This window comes from Panthera tigris, chromosome B4, assembly GCF_018350195.1.
Source record: "Panthera tigris isolate Pti1 chromosome B4, P.tigris_Pti1_mat1.1, whole genome shotgun sequence".
NCBI classification, from domain to species: Eukaryota; Metazoa; Chordata; class Mammalia; order Carnivora; family Felidae; genus Panthera; species Panthera tigris.
The window spans coordinates 87,010,859-87,036,404 of record NC_056666.1 but is presented as its reverse complement, the minus strand read 5'-3'; the positions used below and the strand labels follow the sequence as shown (position 1 = coordinate 87,036,404).

Below are 25,546 nucleotides of genomic sequence, written 5' to 3'. Positions count from 1 at the left end.
TTATATCATGGAGCAAATTTGTGTTGTTTTTACTCTCTAGTGCACTGCTTTGCTCATCATAGACGTTTGTTAAATGGATTAAAAGTTAAACCCTTTTACTTTTACGGAGTAAATTGGTGGAGAAATGGAGAAACAAGAGCTCCTCTGAGATAGTTGATATTTGGCAATTGATTTACTATTTAGTATGCCATTTCTTTATTTGTGAATTAATTTTATACATAGAACAGGTTTACTCAATTGAATTTTAGAGTAGATTTAAAAATAACTGATATAAAATGACTGCAAAACAAATCATAGCATGAATGCAAAAGTGGAAATGGAAGCTGTTATGTGAAGCTATGAGTGTTTTTGCCTTTTCCACATTGCTGTGGCTTTCTGTGTGTGGTTTGTGTATGTTTATATGTGTTTCAGTTAGTCGTGATAGATTTATAGCTATGTCTTAAGGAAGGGAATGGGAATGCTTAGTTGTTAGGAAAATCACCTTCCTGTTTCTCTTTTTTTGTTATCATTTTAGTGTATATGAAAGAATTAGCAATGTGTATTTCTACCATGCAAGATTTTCTTTCATTTAGGAAAGTATTATGTAAGTAATATCAGAATTTTGGGATAGCTTATTTTAGAATTGTGTAATAGTTTTCTAAAACTGGACATCAAAACCTGAAAATTTCATTAAGGGTCAAGAAAAATGAAATTAGATACTTATCTCACACTATATAAAAAGATCGACTTCAGATGAAGATTTCAATACCAAAAACAAATCTTTAAACATTTAGTAGAAAATGTCGGTGAATGTGTTTTAGACCTAGTGGTAGGAAAATATTGCTTAAATAATGCATATAACATGTTGATTATAAAAAACGTAATTTTTACTATATTAAGAGTAGAAACTTGAGTTCAAGAGATCATTAAAATGAAAGTCCTATAACAAACTAGGGGGAGTTATTCACAATATACACTACTGTCTAAAGAATGGCGTCAAGAGCACAGAAACATCTCCTACAAATGAATTAGAAAAATGGGCAAAGATCTTTTTTTAAAAAAAATTTTTGGGAGATATGCTTGCATGTGGGGGACGGGTGGAGGGGTTGAAAGAGAGAATCTTAACCATGCTCTGCACCCAACACAGAGCTGGACATGGGGCTTTATCTCATGTTTGTGAGACCATGACCTGAGCTGAAGTCAAGAGTCAGATGCTCAACCGACTCAACCACCCAGGAGCCTCATGGGCAAAAGATCTTAATAGGTATTTCATAGAAGAGAAACTCTTATGACTAACAAACATGTGAAGAGATGTTCATTCCATCGCCTCATATCCCTTAGTGATGATGGAAATGCAAATAGAGACAATTATACAATATTATTTTATACTCTTCTTTTGGCAAAAAATTTAAAAGCCTAATATCAATTGTTGGAGAGAATATAGATCTGGTAGATGTTCATTGCTCATCAGGGAGCTAATTGGTGCAATCATTTTGGAAAATACTGACATTTTAGAAAAAATTGCAGATTCACATATCCTTTATTCCAGAAATTCCACTACTAGGTATCAAGTGAAACTTGTTTACATGTATAACAGAAAACACGTGCAAGGATGTTCATGTCAGTGCTATTTAGGGTGTAACCTGGAAATAATCCAAGTGCATATCAGTAGGAGAGTAGATAAATAAATTGTGATGTATATTCACAATATAATATACAGCAGTTGAATGAAGTACAGCGTTTATAAATATGAATGAATCTTAGCAATATAACAGTAAGTTAAAAAACTCAAGTTCTAAAAAATCATTTACAACATACTGTTTTTATAAAGTTAACAACTAAAATATCTCTTAAATACTGGGAGATGTAGTAGTTCTGTATAACAAGGATGTCAAGGGAATTATGAATATGGAATGCAGTATGGTTATTGTCTCAGGAATCGAAAGGGATGTCATATGAGGTGACCACATAGCTGAACATGGGTTATGATTAGAGTGTTGTTGTTTCTTTCAGGTGAGGAGATTCATGGTTCCTACTTATATTATGAAAAATGGCTAAATAAATGAATAAAAGTGGGTCATACAATTATGAATAATAAGAATATGTTATAAGCCAGAGATTATGAGTAATTGAGTAATGCAACTTTGTGCAACAGAGGTACAAAGAGAAAAAAAGGAAATAGTACCCCAAATATATGAATATTACGGAAATTTAGTATTTAACCATATTTTAGTGTATCATTGTACTAATCTCATTGAGATTAGACACTTGAATGGTAAGCATTAAATCATCAACCTAAACATATCTGTTAGACGTGGGGCGGGGGGCACCTGGGTGGCTCAATCCATTAAGTGTCTGGCTCTTGATCTCGGCTAGATTATGATCTCACAGTTCGTGGGTTTGAGCCTCACATCAGGCTTTGAGGTAATAGAAAAAAAAGATACGGGGACCTGGATTGAATTTGCTGGGTCAGTATGTGGAACTTGAGATCTAAATGTCTGCTTTCCTAAAAATACACTTCCTATAATTCACATTTGGTTATATTTGGAAAACAAAATTGGAAGTATCTTAGAGTAGCAAAATTAAATCTATTGTGAATTATTGTAAATAAAAATACAATACAAATATCATGTAGTGTATACCACATCCAAAACACAAGAACTAATCAATAAAAGGGAAAGGAATTTCAGCTTACAAAAATAATGGGCAGTTTTTAGAATTTGGCAATACTATTTTGTAGTGAAACATATATATTCCCATCTATATTAGCTGCTAGAGCTACCATAGCAAAATACCATATACTGGTTGCATAAACAATGGGAATAAATCTTTTCCCACAGTTCTGGAGGTCAGAAGTCCAAGATCAAGATGTTGGGAGGTTTGGTTTCAAAGCCTCTCTCCTTGGCTTGATGACCAACCTTCTTGCTATATCCTCATATGGTCTTCTTCTCTGGTCATAGGCATCTCTTTTTCTTATAAGGACACCTGTCATATTAGAGTAGGACCCCACCTTATCAGCCACAGTTAAACTTCATCACCACTTCAAAGAAGTTATCTCCAAATGTGGTTACCTTGCAAGGTATTGGAAGTCGGGATTTGAACATACGGATTTTGGGGGAACACAGCTCAACCCATAGCAACATCCTTTTCTTTTTTTTAAATTTTTTTAACTTTTTCTTTTTAATTAATTTTTGAGACATGGAGAGACAGAGCATGAACAGGGAGGGTCAGAGAGAGGGCGACACAGAATCTGAAACAGGCTCCAGGCTCTGAGCTGTCAGCACAGAGCCCGACGCGGGGCTCGAACTCACGGACCGAGAGATCATGACCTGAGCCGAAGTCGGCCGCTTAACCGACTGAGCCACCCAGGCGCCCCAGCAACATCCTTTTCTGTGACTGTGATTGTTCTAGAGACTGCCTGCTCTTTGCCAGACCCTGTTTTAGGCATTGGAGTACAACAATAAAGCTTATAACTTATGTCTCACAGTGGACATGAAAAAGCAGCAAGGACCCCAAATTAGAGGAAAAATTTTTATGATATTAAATTTGCAAATGCCATTATCCCCACATCCCTGTCATTTTTTACCAAGGGCTGTAGGCTCCCCCCTTAATTGTTTGGGAGAATTAGCCACTTCAATAAAGAAATCCCTGTCGCTACTGACTCTAGAGTCTAGAGCATGCCGTTTGTATTTGAGCACAGGATAACAGCTTAAAGAACACCAGTAATTAGAAGCTTCTGTCACTGTGCAGTTGGTTGTGGACTCATGTTTGGAAGACTATGTTTTCTCTGCCGACAAGATCTTGCTTCATGCTTTAGATGTGTCATCTCTAAATGTGGTCATCTGGGCCTCTTGCGCCCTAGTGTTAGTTGCTCTAGGGGATGGCTACCTATCTCTTTTGAGGTGCTCCTCAGTCCCTCAAAGAGAAATTTAGGGAAGTCACATAGCACACATTTGAAGTCCCAAGAATAGGTTCCCATTTTTTTAAAAGATGAACTTTAGTGGTATTGTGTCACATTCCAAAAACTGATACCTTATTGTGCTTGTTTGACAACACAGGTGGCTTTAAGGCAGGAAACATGATGTTGCAGAAATGGAGACAAATGACTTAGACAAGATAGGATTTTTTTTCTCAAAACCTAATAGGTGTCAGCAGTCTAGGGTTGGCAAGGTGGTCCTCAGCAGAGGGCCCCTGGGAGCAGTCTTCTCCCCCTATCCCTACCCTGCTACCCCCTGCCCCTGTCCCCAGAAAACCAAGGGAACAGTTTTCAGCATCACAGAAGCCTAGGTATAAATCCCATCCTTGGCCAACACAATCAGTAAGGTTCATTCTGGGCTGCAAGTGCTTGGTTGAAATGGCCCAAGCCATTCAGCAAAATATTTAATGACTCCTTTGCCAAGAATAGGCAGAGTTGGGGCAGCATCTGTGAGGTCATAAAGAATCCTGGCTCTTCCCCCCGCTTCCCCCCACCCCAACTCTACTTTGACCTTCTTCATCACATCAATGTTTCAGTCTTGAGCTTGTCAATTTATGTTTAAAAAATGGTCCCAGACATCATATCCTCACATCAGTGCCACAAACAGGGAGGCAGGAGAGGAGGGAGGGGGACCTTTTCTTTTTGTGTCTTTCTTTCCTCTTTTTTCTCTTTTTTTTCCTTTTTCTTTTCAGAACAAAAGTTTCCTAGAAGCCCCTTAGAAAACTTCTTCTTGCAGCTTTAAAAAAAATCAGATTATTTTAACTAAAAACAAAAACCAAAAATAGTTCACCCATTTCTCCCATCTGCCACCCTCCACATCTGGCAGTCACCAATCTGTTCTCTGTATCTTTGAGCTTGTTTATAATGTTACAGTGAACATGGGGGTGCATATATCTTTTCAAGTTAGTGTTTTCATTTTCTTTGGATAAATATGCAGAAATGGGATTGCTAGATCATATGGTAGTCCTATTTTTAAGTAAAACATTTTATGGAAGTAGGGTTGACATACAGTGGTTTCTGAGTTTATGGTATACAACATAGTGATTTGACAATCCTGTATTTTACACAATGCTCACCATAAGTGTAGTTACCATCCGTCACCAAAGAATGTTATTAAAATATTTTTGACTGTATTTCCTATGCTGTACTTTGCAATTCCATGACTTAATTTATTCTAATTTTTTATGCTTGCAGCAAGAATTACTATCAAACTCCAGTCGTTAAGCCGGGACCCTTGTGGTGTTAGCGAAAGACTTGCCCCTAACGTAGCACATACTCCCTACACTTGTGCGTTCATTGGCCAGCCAGGGCCTCAACTCCGAACTCTAATGACTTATTTATTTTATAACTGGAAGTTTATACCTCTTAATAGCTTCCGCCTATTTCGGCCCTTCCCTACCTGCTTCCCATCTGGCAACCACCAGTTTCTGGTGGGTTTTTATTAGATTCCACATGTAAGTGAAATCATATGGTATCTGTCTTGTCTGACTTCTTTCACTTAGCCTAATACTCTGTAGGACCATCCATGTTGTCACAAATAATAAGATCCCATTCCTTTTTATGGCCGAGTAATATTTATCTGTTTATACACCACATCTTTATTCATTCATCTATCGGTAGATTCTTAGGTTACTTCCATATCTTGGCTATCGTAAAGAATCCAATAAATAGAGGAGTGCATATATATTTCTGAATTAATGTTGCTTTTGCTTTTGGGATCAGACACACAAAAATCATTGCCAAGACCTATGTCAAGAAGTTTACCACCTGGGTTTTCTTCAGGGAGTTTTATGGTTTTTAGGTATTACATTCAAGTCTTTAATCTATTTTGATTTAATTTCTGTCTATGGTGTAGGTTAGTGGTCCACTTTCATTCTTGTGCAGGTTACTTTCCAGTTTTCCCATCACCATTTCTTGATGAGACTGTCTTTTCCCCATTTTATATTCTTGTCTCCTTTGTCATAAATTAATTGACCATATATGAGTAGGTTTATTTCTGGGCTATGCATTCTGTTGCATTGATCTATGTGTCTGTATTTTATGCCAACACAATACTAAATAATGCTTTAATTACATAGCTTTGTAATATCATTTGAAATCAGGGATGTGATGCTTTCAGCTTTGTTCTTTCTTAAGAAAGAAATGGTCTTTTGTGGTTCCATACATATTTTAGGATTGTTTGTTATATTTCTTTGAAAAATTCCATTTGGGATACCCTCTAAGTATTTTGAAAGTCCGATCAATTATTTTTATTTGTTTTCATACACAGAAAAAAACTCATATTTACTTTTACTTTAAAATGCGGTTGGATATTACTTTCCAAGATTAGCTAATATAGCCTTTCTCCATTCTATTTTTGTTATTCCTTTGACTTCCCTTTATTTGGGAGGTTAGACCACAGAGGGATGCTGAGAGGAATAGAGTCAAATGATTTTAATGTTGAGGCATCTAGAAGTGAGGGGGCAACTGTGGCTGAGCATGAGGGAACACCGGGCAGTAACCTCCTTGGGCCAGTGACCAAGGACAAGGAAGGAAGCTGGATATCTGAGAAAATACCACTGCAGATCAATGGCATTTGAAGGTCAGATTCACCCCCTACTCTAGAATGTGGTACAGTTAACCTTCCTCCTCAGGATGGAAATTGGATATAACCTTAGGAAACCAGGACTTTGGGGAGGGCAGGTGAGGGTGTAGATGAGGGGCTACATCTTTAAATTTACTGAGGTGTTTCTGTCACACTGTTACAGAAACATCAATATTAAAAAAGTTGTATTACTTGCCCACCTGAGTTTATGGTCTAGGATTTGGAGCTGACACTGTGTATTCCATATATTTTGGTTTTGTTACAATGGCCTCTGCTAACAAGGACTGAAGAAGATTGAGCTGCAGCATGGCTTGATCCAAGGCTAGAGACTCATGAACTGTAAAAATCATACACAGCTCTTGTAATATGCTGTCATAAATTGAAAAAAAAAATCAGTACAATGTGAAATACTGATCTTCTGCAACAGCATAAAGATGATCTGTTATATAAACTTGGAAAAGGGGGGCCTGGGGAGGGAGGCATACACAGTCTTGGTACAGTAAGAAGGTAACTCTTGTTAGTTTTTAGCTTGATGATGTCTAATCTGGATATATTAATTACTTTCTCTTTTAGGCTTGAGATTAAAATAAAAATGGAAGCTAGCCAAATTATAGGTGAGGAATTACTCAAAAGGAGGTCAATATTCCAAAAAAAAAAATTTAAAAAGAAAGGAATTGATAGTTTTAAAAATTGACCTTGCCTAAATGACCAAAATCACACTGCACTTCAACTAATCCATAATTATCAGCCCATGTTCAGTTGAGTGAGGCCCTTGAATTAGAATATGTCCCAAATAAGAACTATGACCAAAATTGTTAATAAAAATAAAATTCTTGGAGGAATCTTTTGGGACTGTTAGTGTTATGAATCATACCAATAAAACAACCCATATATTTACAACAGTGATAATTGATATAAATATACCCTGTAATATTAAGTAGTGGTTAAAATCCTGGACTTTAGATTCAAGTAGATTCTGATTCAAAGGCTGGCTCTATAACTTAGTATCTGTGTCAGCCTGGGCAATGCACTTTGCCTTTCTATAAAATGGGAATATAAGCTCAATTCCATAGTATTATTATCAATATTAAATCTGAACACATATTTAATGGGCCTGGTAATGGTAATAATTTATACTGTTATTAAAAGTTTACTACTTGGAGGTTTAGCAGTCTGACCCAATATATTCTCTGTTGGTTTAACAACATATCTTTAATTAGTGAGACTTTATGAGTTTTGCATTATCTAAATAATTGTTATTCATTAGAAATGATACTTGACAAAAACTTCCATGTAGCTTTTCCTAATGTATGGCAAAAAAAAAAAAAAAGCTATGAAAAGATTATGAATGAAAAAATGATTTTTTAGACAATATTCTTTATGGCTTAGGCAAAATTAAAACAAATTTTAATGGCCTCTGGTTGATAGTAATGATAATATTGTAATAAATACTACAGTAATTTATATTTTATTTAGTAGCATTTTTATTTCAGTCATCCAGGGGATTTTAACAAAATGAAACAGTGAGCTTGTGTATGCTAAGTGAGGAAAGAAGGGGTTGTTGTTACGAATTTACACCAAGGAAAATATAAATGCAGAAGAGTTAAGATGTCTAGTAATATGATCCTAATGAACTAATTCTTCTTCCAGGCCTCCTGTTTCCATTTCCTCTGTGGATGCAAGCCTTGCTTAAGAAAATAATTGTAGTTCATTGAGTCAGAATCTTGAAAATGTTGAGGTCCCTAGACTGAAATTAAGAAAAAATGGCTTTGAAGATTCTTCAGAAGTCACTACTTGATTTTCATTTTGGACACAGAATTTGGTTTGTCTGGAAAAATCACATGCAAACCAAACTTAGGACTCAGATGGCATTTATTTGATGTTCCCTTTTGCTGCTTGGGAGAAATGGTGTCTTTGTTTTTTGTTCTTTTTTTCCTACTGGCTTTATGAGCTCTCATTGCTCCTCATTCTCAACATTTTTGTAAAGAAAATATTAGAGATATTTTTACACTTTTGCCCAAACTGCAGCATGACCTAAACTTTTGTTTTGCTTTTAATGTTATTGATAACTTTTATTAGCAGTGATGGATAGAGGGTGAATACGAAAGCAAAAATCAGTGCACGAGGAGCATTAAGAAAGCAGAATCCTCCTTGTTAGGGATTTTATCTTGATCTTTGTCAATGAGGGGAGCAGCAGAGGGTGTGATCCTGAGTTCGTAAAGGAAGGGTATCCTTTACGATTTGAGAGATTTCTCTCGGAGTCAAAAGGTAGAGGTGGTCTCTGAGAAATGGAATACACTGCAGTAAAAGGAAGCTTTTTCAAGCATCTCCATTGCTGCTGCTACTCCTGACAGTGAGGCTATTTTAACTTTTAATTTGCTGAAAGGCAAATAAGGCAGCTGTCTTCACAGTAGGAAGTTCGGGGTGAGTGTTGGAGAAACAGCGTCTCTTTTCATGTAAATTAAAGGAGAACAGACTAAAGAAAAGTTAGCTGTTGCTTTACAGAGTCTCTCTTGGCTAGCAGGCCAGGATGTCCTCTTTAGTGATTCTCTTAGGCTTCCTTTTAATTTGCCGAACACATCAGATCTGAGGGCAGATTTTAGATTTGACAGCACTGAGCATTCCTTCCTTTTTGCCCCTTTCTCCACCTTCCAGAACACCAAAAACCAGAAAACTTTTTGGATGATGTCTGATTTTAGGATTCTGCTTAGTGTTTTCGTTAAACCTTTATTCTTTTCTTTATGATATTCCTTTTTATTGAAGCATTTCTCTAGAGGAATTGAGGCACATGTAGCAAGAACTAAGATTGCACCCATTTTTCATCAAATAGGAGCTGTGTTAGCAACATCTTCAACGGTGCATGTGATCTACTAATGGCTGCAGCCTCTGGATGATTCCTTTTGATGTTGCCCTCTAAAGGTCTCATCAGAAAGCATTACTCTCTGCATTATCCCCTTCTAACTTCTGGTGGTTTTGTTTTATTTGGCTATTGATTGGTATTACACATCCCTCTTAATGCTAACATTAGATGATGCTGTATAAGAGCACTTAGTGGAAAATTACTACATAAAGGTAGAAAGTTCATTAAGTAGTTTGAACTACATGTCTGGGATACATCATATCAGCCAAATACCTGTTCTGACTATAGGACTGATTGGGAATTTTGCTAAGTTGATTCATTTACCTAATCTCTGCTATACTTTTTGTCATTTGTAGGGTAACATGCATTATTTAAAAGAATGCAAAGCTACCCTTTGTACTCAGTATAATACATTTTTAATGGCTAACGATTGTATAGATAATCTCATGCAGAGGGGCAAAAATGTTTCCCTTTGGTTATCATTATACATTTACTTCTGAACTAATTAAAAATGAAATCATCATCCTTGTCAGAAATGGACAGGAAGACAAAGGGTTATTAAGAGTCTGCTTTTCCCTTGGTGAAATATATTATCAATAATCATTGCAGTCCATAATGCATGTGGTTTGGCATGATGTATTAATTTGTGCTGATTTAATGGTCTAGAAAGCATTTTTGTTTTACCCATTTTGTTGATTTTCTCTTCTGGGGACTTGCAGTAATCACATATCTTCTGTAAATGAGTTTGCATTATGATTATCATACTGAACCTATATGGTGTAAGGTCAAATAAAAATTAAGAGGTTTAATTTTCCCTGTTGAAAATAAGGGAAGAGACTTGTTTTTTCCCTTTTTCCTAGAACACTTCCTTTAGCAAACTTGTAAGTACTGTTTCCTGCCTTTGAAAAGTATATAAATCCTTCTGAAAACCTTATGGACGTTTCCTCACCTCTATGACCCAGGAATATCTTCCTTAAGGACCCGGGAGCCATCCCTCTGCAATGTAAACATTAAGGAAAAAAGTGTTCCTCACTCCTGTTACATGTGGGAGGGTGGGAATCTCACTTTATTGGGAACCTTGCTGCAAAACTACCTCTGGTCATAAAGATAGGAGGAGTTTCTCCTCTTCTGGATAAAGCCAGTTATCTAACACACATGGTCACCTCAAATACCAGGTAAATTTAAGATGAATTATGTGTGACAAATGGTGCTATCGTGTCCTCTTACTTGAGGACTGGTTATTGTTTATCTTGAAAATATGTAGTGAATTGTATCTGCTTGGCTATATAAAACGGTGAGATCCCCTTGCATTCTTGCCATTTCTTAGTGGATTTCATGTGAAGCACATTACATTCTAGTTTAATATTAATTTAAAAGTAAAAGTGTTTTTTTTTCCTCTACTAACTTTGGGAGGAGGATTTCTGAGTTGAGGGAAGATTTAGCTTTAAATTCTGTTTCATCAAAAATGGTCATGGACTATCATAGAAAGTAACACTTTGATCAGCTCATGGCTTTAGTTGTGCTGTGTCTTTCCTTCTTTAATCAGATGTTCAATTCAGAGACAACCCTCTTGGCTGAAACCACTGTGGATTAATCAGTATTATGTAAAAAGAAAACAAGACTGTTCCATTTGCATTTTTTTTTGCAGAAGAACGGCATTCCAAATTCAACCCTGAGAGCTATTGTGAAGATAGAATTAGCTAAGTGGCACGTTTGTCACTTTTTCTTTTAATTATTACTTAATAAATTCTTGCAAAAAATCTATTTATAGGATAATGGTATTCTATTACAGTTACCACTATTCATTTTAAATATCACTTGCTTTCAATTATATTGTTAGTAGGATCCTGCAAAATGTTAAACTTGGCATTGCTAACTCAGAGGTGACTTGTGGCACCGGAATGATTTATGCCTGTGGATTGCAGAGATCTAAAAATAGGGCTTGATGTTACATTAATATGTAGTGCAATACACACAATAGGGTTAGAGGAGGATGGAGTTTCATCCCTAACTCTCAGTTTTCTTGTCTTTGTCTCTGTGTCTGAGCAGCACTGGAATAATTAGACATTGCTCATTTGTCATTTGTATCATTTCCTATCCGTGCATACCATCGTGCCCTGCCAGCTCCCAGGTGCTTCCGAGGAAGCACGTGGTCTGTAAATAGCCATTCTGCACATCTCTGGTCGCTGTCCTAATTTGAAAATCTCCTTCATAAATTGGACCGGACAATAACAGACCATTGCTGCTAGGTTCTGATGGGGTAAGTGTACAACTCTGACCTTAGCATGAGATCAGAAATGAAAGTGACCAGCTGGACATAAAACAAATACCACAGATTCCAAGAAGGTATTTCTGTTAGCAAGGTGAATGCCAGCGGTTCTGGGCAAGCAGCATTTCTCAAGGAATGGCAAATATTTTGGTCAATGTCTCCCCTGGTTTGATGCCTCTGATTTCAGCTGTAATCGAGTGTGAGACGGCAGTGTTGACAGATGCTTGTCTTCAACCTTTCTGAGTAGGAACTCTGATCAGATGAGTGGAAGTCATGTAACAGAGTTTGCACATCTGTTGTCGACAGGACTAGAGGTTGCATGTGCATAAGGATGTGCTGTAGGCAGAGAAATCAAGGCTAGTATCATGCAGAATATATATATGAGCAGTGTAGGAATTGGGTACTTTTTCTTTCCTCATTGGATGAACTGGGGTGGACTGTTGATAGAAAGAGACAAGGAGATGGAGCAACCCTGCTCAAGACACCCTCAGAGACTTCTTTAACGACGAACTGTGAAGATTACACATGGGAGCTATAGGTCTGCCAAAATATCATGAGTTCTTACCTTAGTTTTTCTCTACCAGAATATATTTGATCTTTATCTTTAAGTTGAGGAGGCAGTTGGGTTCAGGGTATATTATTGTCCCATAATGAAGGAATTGCTTAGATTTTGGAGGTAGCTCTGGAGTTCTCTAAAGTCATGGTAATCGTAGAACTGATCTGATACTATTGTTTCATAGGTAGCTTAGCTCTTAGAGTTTACTGGGAACGATCTCAGGAATCACCACATCAGCAATTTTTGCATTTTTGCATTCACATAATAGCTTGCATGTTGCTGTGGTGTAACAATGTGGAACACGTTATACTAGTCACCAGCTGCCAATTTAAATACACACTTGGAAGAGTCATCTATTTTTCAGGGGTATTAACTTGATCTTAATAGATGTTGATGTTTAATTTAATTGTGACCTTTCAGTTATACTTTTTGAAGAAAAATGTCTCATGTTTTCACAACGCGAGCTGTTGAAAAGTCAAGATACTGTGGCAGATATTTTAAATGGACTCAGAAAAATATTTTAAAAACAACAGTAGTTTCTACCTGACTCCAGCATATTTTGTTTCAATCCAAATAACAACCTAGTAAATCTTCCCTGATTACCCACTTTAAAGTCAGAGAAAATATAATCGAGGGGAGGACAAAGCACTTGTATAATGAGAGCCGGAAGAACATTTTTCTCTCACATGCTTACAGTTAGTGATACAGCAAGAAGAAACTTGATTCCAGCGGTCTTCTTCAGCTTCTTAACCAGGCAAACTCCTAGTTGTCCTTCACAAATCACTAGAAATGTTGCTTTGTATGTGTGTGAATTTTTTCTTAAGCTTCTGCACTACCCATAGGCAGAGCTGATGACTCTCTTAGCACTTGGTTCAAATTTTGTTAGCACTGCTGGGTGTTCTATCATTTATTTTTATATTTTCCTCCTTCACTTGCCTGTGCGTTCCTTGAGGACAAGGACTATTCCTTACTCATCTCAGTGTCTAATGCTAACCCTAGTGTTAGACCTAGAGTAGGCACTCAATAAATACTTAGTGAAAAATGAAAAAAAATGAATGGGCTCTTAATTAGACTTCAGAAATGGTTGATCCTCACTGTGTTGAAGTAGAACTCTCTATGTAGGGTGGTGATGGTGCCTGTCCTCTGATGGATTGTTCTTGTAGAAGTTGCACATGGGGTCCTTCAAACCATTAGCTGTAGATCTCCCTTGGAAGTCACTTGCATTTTGCAGCACTTTGTCTTTCAGGATAAAAGACAGGTCTGGGTTTATAGAAGAACTAAATCTAAGGAAACTTGATAACCAAATATTTCATGATGAATATGCATCTCCAGGTAAATGCAAAAACCTTCAAGTGTAAGTATAAATTTATGATAGGCATGATTATAGATCTGAAATAGGTCACTTCTCACCTTTGGAGTTTATTTAGAAGGCTGGTAATTTGGCATCAGCCACAGCACTGTATCAGCCAAGTCCATTAGTTAAGTATGTTTTGACTCCTGCGGATCTCAGACGAGCAGGGTTATTGTCAAAGAACCTAGTCTATGGCGTGCTGGCTCCTCAAGCTGCCCTTAGGTTTGAGGGAGCTCTTACAGTGCTCAGGGCTTTCCTGGATCTTGGTTTATTCTAGAGCACTGTTGAAAAACAGACTTTGATTCATAGCTATTGTTGGATAATCTGAAGCTAACCTAGGCCATTTCTACATTGTGAGTGTTTGGTGCGTGTGTATCTAAGTGTCTGCATCTATGAATATGGTCTTTGTCAGTTGGGGCTTCCATAACAAAATATCATAGACTGGCTGGCTTCAGCAGCATACATTTATTCCTCACAGCTCTGGGGCCTGGAAGGCTGAGATGGGGTTTCTAGCATGGTCTGGTTCTTAATAAGGATCCACCTTCTGGTGGTATCCTCTTATGGCAGAGAACAGAGAGAGAGCAAGCCCTTTTTCTTCTCATCAGGGTACTAAACCTATTTGTTAGGGCTCCACCTTCAGGTCCTAATAAGCTCCTAAAGGCCTCACCTTTGAATACTATCACATTGGGGGTTAGGATTTCAACCTAGGAATTTTGGGGGGACATTGATATTTAGCACAATCGGCATGTCTTATCGCATCCCCCTACCCCCTATCTGTAGGAAATTGTAGGATGCGGCTTGTCACAGTGATTAAGACCTCTTTTTCTGAAGTATCTCCATCATTTGTGTAACTTTCTAAACCTTATATTCCTTAGTTCCTATGATAGGGGAGTCAAAATAGTACTGACCTTTAGGCCACTCATAATTGGGTTCCATCCCTAAAGAGCATTATTCATATTATGATGTATATGACTGGCACCCCAAAGTTGAAAGAGCAGAATGTGTACAGCCACTACTAGAATACCTGTTTGGTTATGAGAATTAACAAGTCACTGCACATAGAATGCTTGGCATTCAGGATGTGCACAAGTGATAACCTTCATTGTTACCGGAAGGTTCACACTGTTCCCTTAAGAAGACTGGATAGGATGAGGTATAGTATCGTTACAACAAACAATATTTTAAAGTGATGCTAATGGGCAAGTAAAGGATTCAATTGTCATCTCCATAAATCATTGCTAGAGTCTATATTTAGAAGTCAGATTGTTGGCGAGAAACGCCAGACCAAACTGTATAAATGTATAATTATATCGACATTTCATGTATCTGAAGGTGGTTTTCTATCTGCAGTCCTGCTTTCTGAAATGTCAGTTTTTTAGGATATAACTTTTACTAGAAGTAAGGAAATAAAGTGAGGAGGCCTCTGAAACAGTGATTTCAAAGAGCTTCCTACAAAGACACGGAATTGACTTTCTGAGTTCTACCGGAATTTTAATGACTCTTAATAAACCTACAGTTCTTAAACAACCTGGTTGTTTACCCATCCACAGCGGACTGGAAGACCAAACTTGAAGGGCTGTGGGTGTGTGTGTAAAGCTACTATTATGAGGTGTTAGTGGGATACACAATGATGTAAGTGGAATAATCAAAAGTTTGACCTAGAGGGCTAATAAAGAAAACAAAACAAAATCTCCATATTGATGATTATCTCTGAGACATTAAGAAAATATGTTCCATTTTTTTGTGCTAAAAGGGAAATTTACCTCTAAAATTCATTCCCATTTTATGATCATTTATTATCTAAAACATGGTCTAAATGAAAAAACTTTGGGTGTCTGGGTGGCTCAGTGGGTTAAGCGGCTAATTCTTGATTTTGGCTCAGGTCATGATCTCTCATGGTCTGTGAGTTCGGGCCCCGTGTCAGGTTCTGTGCTGACTCATGAAGCCTGCTTCAGATTCTGTGTCTCCCTTTCTCTCTGCCCCTCCCCTGCTCATGCTCTTTCTCTCTCTCAAATAAAAACATTAATAAAAGTATGTTAAAAAAAAGAAAAACTTGGGTAGCTAAGAGAAGACAGTATGACACGGTAAAAACATAGGACTTGGTATTGGACTGGATTCATTCCACATTTGCCACTTATGCTTAAGTGTACTTAATGCTGTGAGTTTCAGCTTGCTTTCTTCTGTATAAGGCAGAGATGATAGTTCCCACCATGCAGGGGTGCTGTGAGGCTCGGATGACATCATATTTGTGATTGAAGTACAGCCAGCAAGGGCCTGGCATGTGCGGCTCAATATATTATTTGCCTCCTTCTTACCAATTTGGCAAAATTTACCTATTTTTTTTATGTTTTATTTTGAGAGATAGAGACAGACACAAAGTGGGGGGAGGGGAGGAGGCGGGGGAGAGAATCATAAGCAGGCTCCACACTCAGCACATGGGGTGCCATGCTGGGCTTGACCTCACCATCTTGAGATAATGGCCTGAGCTGAAATCAAGCTGATCTTGTAACCTCAAATGGCCTTGGCTGCTTAACTGACTGAGCCATCCAGCGCCCCCTAAAATTTATTTATCTAAAACACCCAATTCTCAATGAGGTTTCCCTACATTGCTTTTTCTCTGACTAGAAATTAAATTCATAATGCACATCTCTGACAATAACCGGTCATTGACTTTAGTAATTATAAACTTTGGTCTTGATACTGCAAAAAGCCTGCAGATGGGGAGTCTCTAGCAAAGTGGTAAGGTGGTCTGAATACTTTAAAACTATTTGTTTTGTAGTTTGGTGAGGTTTTGGGAATGTTATGACTCTCTAGTATGAAGAAGGAAAGATAAATTTTATTTGTTGCCAGTGCTACTGAAGTTAAGAAGACTGATAACGTTCTTGTGTTAAATGCACTTTTAATATAGTTTGGATAATGTTTCTGGGCTGTGTTACAATTCACTTTTTTTTTCATTTACTCTTAGGTGGTTCTTGTCCTTATTATATATCTTATTGATTTGGAGGATGTTCTAGAGACTTACACTATTGATTAGGCAGAGTGTTTCTATATTTTGTGATTTACCAGTTTTTGTTCCTTGTATCATCATTACCAGTAGAATCAAATTGAAAAGACATACAGATCCTTTTCTCTCATAGAAGTTTTAGTCTTTTATGACATGTACTGGATGAAATAATTTTGAGAGCTGCCTAATTCCTTTAAATTTATCTAAGATACACCATCTGCTTTGTAACCTCAAGTGATCTTGTGGTTTATTACATTTATTAAGCAAACATTTAATGTGTAAATATAATTTAATAAGATTCCCACAGCTTTCTAATTAGGCTTTAATTTCTGCCACTAGAATTAAATCCACTAAAATATACTTAGGTCTCTAAGTCCTAGTAATACTTCATAATGTTAACTGATCAAATAGGAATTTGTATTTTGGGTCAATTTTAATATCTTTAAGTCTCTGTTGAATTCTGATATCAGACCACTACATGATGATTCTTAAGGTTTGGGGGGATATTTTTTAAGCCAGGACTAACTCTGTTGCAAGTGACAGAGAACCCCAACTCAAACTTGCTTAAAAAGAATTGATTGGCTAAGTAGCTTCAATGAATATTGGGAGTAGATCTCAGACCCGGAGGAAGTGATGCAAGAAGTAGGACTTTAATGAGTAGAACCAGGGACTCAATGATGGCAGAAGTCTATCTCTATTTTTTACCCATGTGTCTATTTATTTACATATTTGTTCTGTTTCGAAAGGATTTTTCCATATGGCAGGACACAAGACCATTGCAGCCCAAGCTTAGCAATGCCAATGGAAAAACAACTTCATTCTCTTCTTATACATTTGTCAGTTTGGGGGAAGATTTCCATTGGCCAGGCTGATCAGATGGTGGTGATGGGAAGGTTTGCTAGGCACAGGTAGGTTAACCTCAGTCATTCACTCTTGAACCCTACTGCAAATCTGGCAAGTGTTAGAGACTTCTGCAGGAAAATTGCTAAGAACCAACAGCTCTAAGTGTTTGTAATTCTTTCAGGGAGCGGCTTCATGGTGTCTTAGAAGTTTGGACTTCAAATTAAGGCCCCTGTGATAAAATGTTAAGATAATGCAATTCATTGTTGAAATCAAATGTTGGCAAACTGGAAATCAAATGTGAAATCAAATTTTTACTTCTTTAAAAAATTTTTTTTAAATGTTTTTATTTATTTTTGAGACAAAGACAGAGCATGAGTGGGGGAGGGGCAGAGAGAGGTGGAGACACAGAATCTGAAGCAGGCTCCAGGCTCTGAGCTGTCAGCCCAGAGCCCAATGCGGGGCTCGAACTCATGGAGTATGAGATAGTGACCAGAGCTGAAATCGGATGCCCAACCGACTGAGCCACCCAGGCGCCCCATTGAATTTTTACTTCTAAAATACTAAATTCTTTTTATTAGAGAGAAAAGAGTGTATCTTTGATAGAATTCAAGGTAATATCTCCTTGTAATATGGGGAAATGTAAAGATTTTATTATTGGGGGATTGACTTCCCAAGCTTAAAACATCTTTAAGCTTTAACGACAAAGCAGCTTCCATGAAGAGTGAACACAGCTGAGAAGGGAAGGGCCAGAACTTTTCTCATGCTAGTTATTGGATTTACCACACAGAGGAAAAGAGGGATCTGGGCCTTTAATAACTCAAGCTTTTCCACGAAAATCAGAATAGGGTATAAGTGACTGGTGGAGAAGGAAGAAACTCACCTAATTGAAAGAGATGGAGTCCACCTGGATTATTGCAATGCCCTTGAAACAAGCCTCCTGTCTTCCACTCTTGCATCTTAGTTGTTTTTTTTTTTTTTTTTTAAGTTTTTAATGTTTATTTTTGAGAGAGAAAGGGGACAGAGTGTGAGCCGGCAAGGGGCAGAGAGAGAGAGGGAGGCACAGAATCTGAAGCAGGCTCCAGGTTCTGAGCTGTCAGCACAGAGCCCGACATGGGGCTCCAGCTCAGGAACTGTGAGATCATGACCTGAGCTAAAGTCGGAAGCTTAACCGACTGAGCCACCCAGGTGCCACACCTCCTCCACCCCATTTTTTTTTTTTTTTTAAATTATTACCACAGAACAGACAGAGCGATCATTCAACATGTAACCAAGCAGATTTGTGAGTACTGGCCATTGACCAATCCCTGTGGTAAAAATATTTAACACGATCTATAAGCTGTGGTCTGGCTCCGCCTCCTTTCCCCACGTGGTCATATGCCAGTTTCACCCCTTTGACTGGAGTTTCTATTCTGCACATGCGCCAAGCTCTTATGTTTCTTAGTCTTTCCCCACGTTGCGATTTATTCATTAAACGTCTTTACTTTTGCTTTTTTCCCCCGTAGCTCTCTCCTATTTGTCCTATAGACCTTGATTTAATTATTACTACTTCAGAAAGGCCTTCTGGAACCTAAGTATATTTGGACTTTGTGGTATTCCCTCAGTAGTGTATCGGTTTAAGTTGTGAGGATGGATTTGTTGGTTTAATGTCTATCTCCTTTTTACATTATAAGCCCTGTGCGGTCAGGTATCATGTCTGTTTTGTTCACTTGGTGCCCAACACAGTGCTTGGGACGTAATTTTTAATGAATGCTTTTTAAATAATCAGCGAAGAAACGGGAAGAGAGTAGTGATGCTACCAAGCAGCTGCAGCAGCTGAGTGCAGAGCACAGAAGGAGCAAGGGGGTGATAAACTATAGCAGATACTCCGATGGTGGAGCCAGAGAGAGATACACATGCAAAACGCACACTGAGCAGCATTGCCGCCTGGGGCGTGGGGCTCTGTGATTGCAGGCACGTGTCCCTTGAGGACACGCATAGGCACGCGTGCCTCCTGCTCAACCGCCCCTGAGCGAATCGGTGTGACGCTGGGGAGGCCTGGCAATCAGGACCGCTTAGCAGCCTGGGGAAAGCTTTGCACACTGCCTGTGAATGACAAGCTAAGCCATTTCTGCTGTGTTTCAACACTCTCTCCGCTGGTAGACTTGGCTTTATTTGTAACACTGAGTTATCATTATCGAAATACTGTAAATTGCATTGTACACTTGGGAAGTATTTTCCTTAAAAATAATTTAAAGATCATTTACCTTATTCTGGGAATACATACACAAAGGGGGACAGTTGTAGTTGGGATTATAATCCTTTGTACCAAATTTACTCTTTTTAAATGAACTTTATTCCCTGTTTTTTTAGAGGTAATATTTTACATTTTCTTTTTCATGAGTTGATCACATTGTGATGAGCTACATGTCTTTTTATCTTAGCTTTAACGAACCCCTCCCCCTCAAAACCCCTTTCCTTTGGGTTCAGGTATAGTTAAGCAGGCCTTCTTCACTTTCCCCTGTTTTCTCGATGATACTTGCATGATTTTAGTGTTTGTAATTTCAGTGATATGTGGATGCTTGACTTTTTAAGGAGCACATCTCAGTCTGAGCAACATCTTTGGCATCCAGATAGGAGTCCCTGGATCTATCTGTGATGTTGGGCTGTACCTAGAGGTACAAAGAACAGATAAGATCCCCAAAGAAGGGAATCCAAAGTCACACTCTGCTTTTGATAATAGCTTCCACAACTTATCATGGGATGCTGGTTTAATGGTGGTGGGGAATGATCATGTACAAAGGTATTAAGAAAGATATGGCAATGGCAATACAGGGAGACATTTTCCTAATACCAGTCTTTGTAAAGTTTGCTCTTTGAACCAGATCTGTCAGGCTCTTTATCTTGGGGCTTTGCATAACGGGTTCCTTCTCACCTTTTAGATGTCAGTTTTAACATCACATCCTTAGAGAGGCTTTCTGGGGTAGGCCAGTTTGCAAAGACTGGTTCAAGCTTGAGGATTTGCAAAAAAGAATTCTTGATCTTTGAGTACTGTTAGTGTTCTTGTATATTACTATGAATCGGAAAATAAACAGTGCAAGGGTACATGTGAGCTTAGCAACAAACACAATGGCAAGGAGGGAACAGATTCCTCAACCTCCTGTGTTTTTCAGAGGCACACCCAAAATTTAGTAGAATCAGCTGTGATGGATCCTACAGGGCAGAAGGGTTTTTTGCCTTTTAACCATTTTTAGGCTAGTGTGAGAGTTGGACATACCAACTTAGGGTGAGGTTCTGCCTTATTAAAAGAATTTCATTTGGGGGCGCCTGGGTGGCTCAGGTGGATAAGCGTCCCAGTTCGGCTCAGGTCACGATCTCACGGATTGGGGATTCAAGCCCCACATTGTGCTTTGTTCTGACAGCTCAGAGCCTGGATCCTGCTTCTGATTCTGTGTATCCCTCTCCCTCCCTCTCTCTCTCTCTCTGTGCCCCTCTCCCGCTCATACTCTTTCTCAAAAATAAATAAACATTAAAAAAAATTCATTTGAGCTGTGCCACTCACATGTGGATGCTAGGTCCGTAATTTCTTGCTGTGCCATGACATTTGATTTACTGCTGTGATATTTGGCCTTAAAGGGCCTGACCCTGGTCTTCTAGACCTTTCCTAGCCGTTCCTTTATTCTCTACCACAGTGCCATGTTTATTTCCCTCATAAGTCAAATAGCATTTAATTTGTTTGCCTGTTTCATGACCATCTACCCCTCAAGATGTGAGCTCCAGCAGGCTGGCAATTGTAATTCCATCTCTCAGGTGCAGTCCCGTGCCTAACCCAGTGCCCGATACCTAAATACCTTGTATTTCTTCCTCTCGTAGAATCATGCATATGATACTCTTGTGGTTGTAGGTATGATTAGGTAAGAATGTTTTCTACGTGTGTGCAAGCCGCACACTTTCAGTATGCCCCTGAGATACCTTAGCAAAGTCTGGCCTACAAGGTCTGGGGCCTGGGATCCGGGGGTAGGTAGGCATGTATAGATGGTACTTTTAAAACCATCCACAGCATTTGGAAACCTGGGCAATTGAGAAAAACCTGTCAATGGCTGGGTTTTTTTTTATTGTTATTTCTCCTCATTCCTGCAAATTTTAATACCTTTGAAACACATGTTCTTCTAATTTGTTGTAGTAATTTGGCCAATATTCTAAGCAATTATATCACCGTAGTTCAGAGAACAGGATCTAGATTGAATTGCCTGTGTTCCTGTCCCGGCTCTACCTCTTTTGATCTGTGTGATTTTTAGTGTTTTTTTTTTTCTTTTTTAACTTTTATCTTAATTCAAGTTAGTTAGCATATGGTGTTATATTAGTTTCAGGGGTGTGGTATAGTCAGTTATTCAGCACTTCCATACATCACCCTGTGCTCATCACAAGTGCACTCCTTCATCCCCATCACCTGTTTTACCCATCCCCTTACCCCCACCCACCTCCTTCTGGTAACTATAGGTTCTTTATAATTAAGAGGCTCTTTCTTGATTTGGTGCTCTCTCTTATTTTTTCCTCTTTGCTCATTTGTTTCTTAAATTCCACTTAGGAATAAATTCATATGGTATTTGTCATTCTCTGACGTATTTCACTTAGCATTATACACTCTAGATCCAACCATGTCATTGCAAATGGCAAGATTTCATTATTTTTTTCTGGCTGAGTAATATTCCATTGCATGTATATACCACATCTTCTTTATGCAATCATCAGTCGATGCACGCTTGGGCTGCTTCTGTATCTTGGCTATTGTAAATAATGCTGCAATAAACACAAGTATGCATGGTTTCTAAATCTCTATACTTTGAGTTTCTTCATTTTAAAAATGAAGCTAACCAGAGGATGTATTTTACAGTAGTCTTGTAAAGATGAAATTTTTTTATTAAATTTTTTTTAATGTTTATTTTTGGGAGAGGAAGAGAAACAGAGCATGAATGGGGGAGGGGCAGAGAGAGGGAGACACAGAATCTGAAGCAGGCTCCAGGCTCTGAGGTATCAGCGCAGAGCCTGACATGGGACTTGAACTCATGAACCACGAGATCATGACCTGAACTGAAGTTGGATGCTTAACCGACTGAGCCACCCAGGCCCCAAGATGCATTTTTTTAATAGGTTCAATGTGTTCAGAGCAGTCTCTAGAAGAGAGTAAACATTCAGTGTTAGTCAAAATAAATTGATAAATCAGGGTTAAAATTCAAGTTTAAATTTGTTCTCTTTCTTTCCTATGTTATGTAGCCATTTGAAATTTTGAAAGGTAAACTAATTTCTTTCTAAAATTCTTTTGTGGTAATGCCAGTCATGGATATTTTTCAAGTTGGGAGACATAACCCTGAGAAATATGGGGACAGTTGTCTCCTAGGTGCCTAAATTTACAAATACCCATAGCAAGGAATTTTTAAAACACAAAAGTTCCTGAATGTATAATAAACATGATTGATATCTTTGAAAATATTTTCCCCTGGAGGCTGCACACATTTCAACCCTGCTGCAATTACTCAATACATGTTAAAAGGACATCTGCCTTTTTATTTTGTAGTTAAATCTTGTTTTGAGTATTGCTTAATTTTATCATTCACCTGATTTATTGGACTTGACACAAAATGGTTTTGGTTCTTTAATCCACCCTCAGTGAATGAATACGTGTGGCTCTCTGAGGATAATCAAGAGTGCAATTTGTGCTTTGGGAATGTTTTCGAAGTGGAGTTCTCAAAACATCGTGAACATATGGCACCATCATTGGAATCTGGTGTTGCCTTATAAGGTTACCACTTTGAGAACAACATGTATTTGGATGTAGAAGTTCTAGCAGTTATTAGTTTTATAGTTAAAATTTGAACTCCCCGGAGGGTCTTTTTGATTCTTTGCTTTCAAGGTAAATAACAACTTTCAAGCCAAAATTCATTTCAATGTGTGAATTCTATTAGTTAAAAAAAAAAAAAAAGAAAACAACAAAACTCTAGCAATGTCAATTTGCGATCCTTTTTTGTCATGGCTGCATTTTATCATTAAATATTTGTCATTCTGATTACACATATTTGAAATCTTCACTTCCATCATTAATACTACCTTGATAAATCCATAACATATACACGGGAGTGGTTTATATTCGAAACATATAAATGCATTCTCTCATTGCTTTCCATCACAACACATTCCTGAAAATGGTTCTATAAAGGAGATAATGTCTTCCCAAAGGAACTACTGTTGGAGATTGTGTTCCTAACAAATGACAAAAAAATCAAATAAATCAGAGATGTAGCAATAATGTATTAAAAATGCAAAATTATAACAGTCAAGCCCTTTATAATAGTCTAAAATACTAAAGTAGTATACTAAGTCGTATAAAATATCCATAAATATACTGAACATATTGATTATAAAGAAGATATGAATGGACTATAAAGTTTCCGTATTGCAAAGAAAATATTGATGTATAAATCTGACTGAAAACTGACCGATAGTAAATGGTTATTATTCATTTAATTATAATGGTTTTAAAAATTGTATGGGATTTGGAGAGAGATGATTTACAGGACTGATGTCTCTGAAACTGTCTAAAGAAATGTAGGGGCGCCTGGGGGGCTCAGTCGGTTGAGCATCCGACTTTGGCTCAGGTCATGATCTCGCAGTTGTGAGTTTGAGCCCCGTGTCAGGCTCTGTGCTGACAGCTCAGAGCCTGGAGCCTGCTTCGGATTCTGTGTCTCCCTCTCTCTGCCCCTTTCCCGCTCATGCTTTGTCTCCCTGTGTCTCTCAGAAAATGAATAAATGTTAAAAAAAATTAAAAAAAATGTAAACATTGTGCCTTTTCTCTCTTAATAGAATATTCCCACAAACAGGCAGATGTGACAAAAAATAAAAAAAGATACCTTTGTCCTTGGAGACATGTCTTAACCTACTTTTTAGTAGGTTTTCAATACATTTGTTAATGAGATTGATTGATTCATTCAAGTGACATATGTGGGACATGTACAGTGTTACAGGCACTGTTCTAGATATTGGGCTACCTAGATGTAGGGGAGTTGAGCAGGAATCAGTCAAAGAGGCTGAGAAGGAGTAGAAAGGAAAACCAGGTGAGTGTGATATTCTGCAAGTTAAGTGAGGAAGATATTTCAAGGAAACTGGGCTACTTATTTGTGCCAACTAGTATGAGAATGAAAAATACTTAATAGCAACTCTTCAAAAAGTGATTTGGAATCTCTTTCCTAGAGCCAGGTATGAGGTGGTTTTGGAACAGTATTGTGACTGAACTTACACTTTGTCCTCAATTTGACAAATATTTGAATGAATATATAGGGACTGGGATCCCCTAGTTGTGGCTGTTAATTTGGGACCTTCAAATGATTTCTTTGGAAATCTGAGTAATTAGACAAGATGGCAAATAGCTGTATGAGATCTGAATTACCTGCTCAGAGTACCAGTTGATCTGTCACTTAGTTCTACATGGGTGCTTTGGTGATCCTCCTCTTCTCCACCCCCCAGTGATCGGAAGGTTGTAAAGTACAGGGCGTAAAAGGCAAGGCCAGTATCTAGAGAGACATTACATAATGGATGTCTACGTGTTTATGTAAGTATATACATTATGTTTAAGAGGGAGACAAATACTTAATATATATCTATTATATGCTAAGTATGTGCCGAGCTCTGTAATGTTGTTTAATGTCATATGGGCATTCACTGCCTTGAATTAAAATGAGAAATATAAATATAAATGCTGTAGTTGCTTACAGAACAAATGTGAACTGGAATAGTCATGGAAAAGTTGGATAAAAATGTGGTGTTTGCACTAGGACTTCCAGCCATGTCTTTGTCTTGGCACCTGAGATAAGAAAAGGATGTATCTACACCTAGCAAAATGTTTGGCACGTAATAAGTAGTTAACAATGCCTGTTTGGTTACTTTTGCTATATTACATGTGTGAATATTCAAATCTTTTGTTCAGATTTCCTGAAAGTGGCAAAGCAATAGATAATAGGCATAAATAACTGTATGTATGTAGGAAAAGAATCCAGCTTTGCCAGCTTTATCAAATCTAAATTACTGGAAATCTAGTGTAGGCCCAAATTGGCTATCCTCTAAAGATTTATGAACTGTCCTAACAAAAGTGGCAGA

General features: G+C 37.9%; 1 protein-coding gene and 1 non-coding gene across 4 annotated transcripts in view; one reads left to right on the top strand and one right to left on the bottom strand.

The window, feature by feature from the left end:
• The window catches only part of TAFA2 (TAFA chemokine like family member 2), a 507,481-nt gene that overhangs the window by 103,296 nt on the left and 378,639 nt on the right, over window positions 1–25,546 (top strand). The gene's annotated exons all lie outside the window — the stretch shown is intronic.
• Window positions 5,142–5,295, bottom strand: LOC122240662. The gene has a single exon (XR_006220434.1). It is a non-coding gene; the product is annotated as a small nucleolar RNA SNORA62/SNORA6 family (small nucleolar RNA).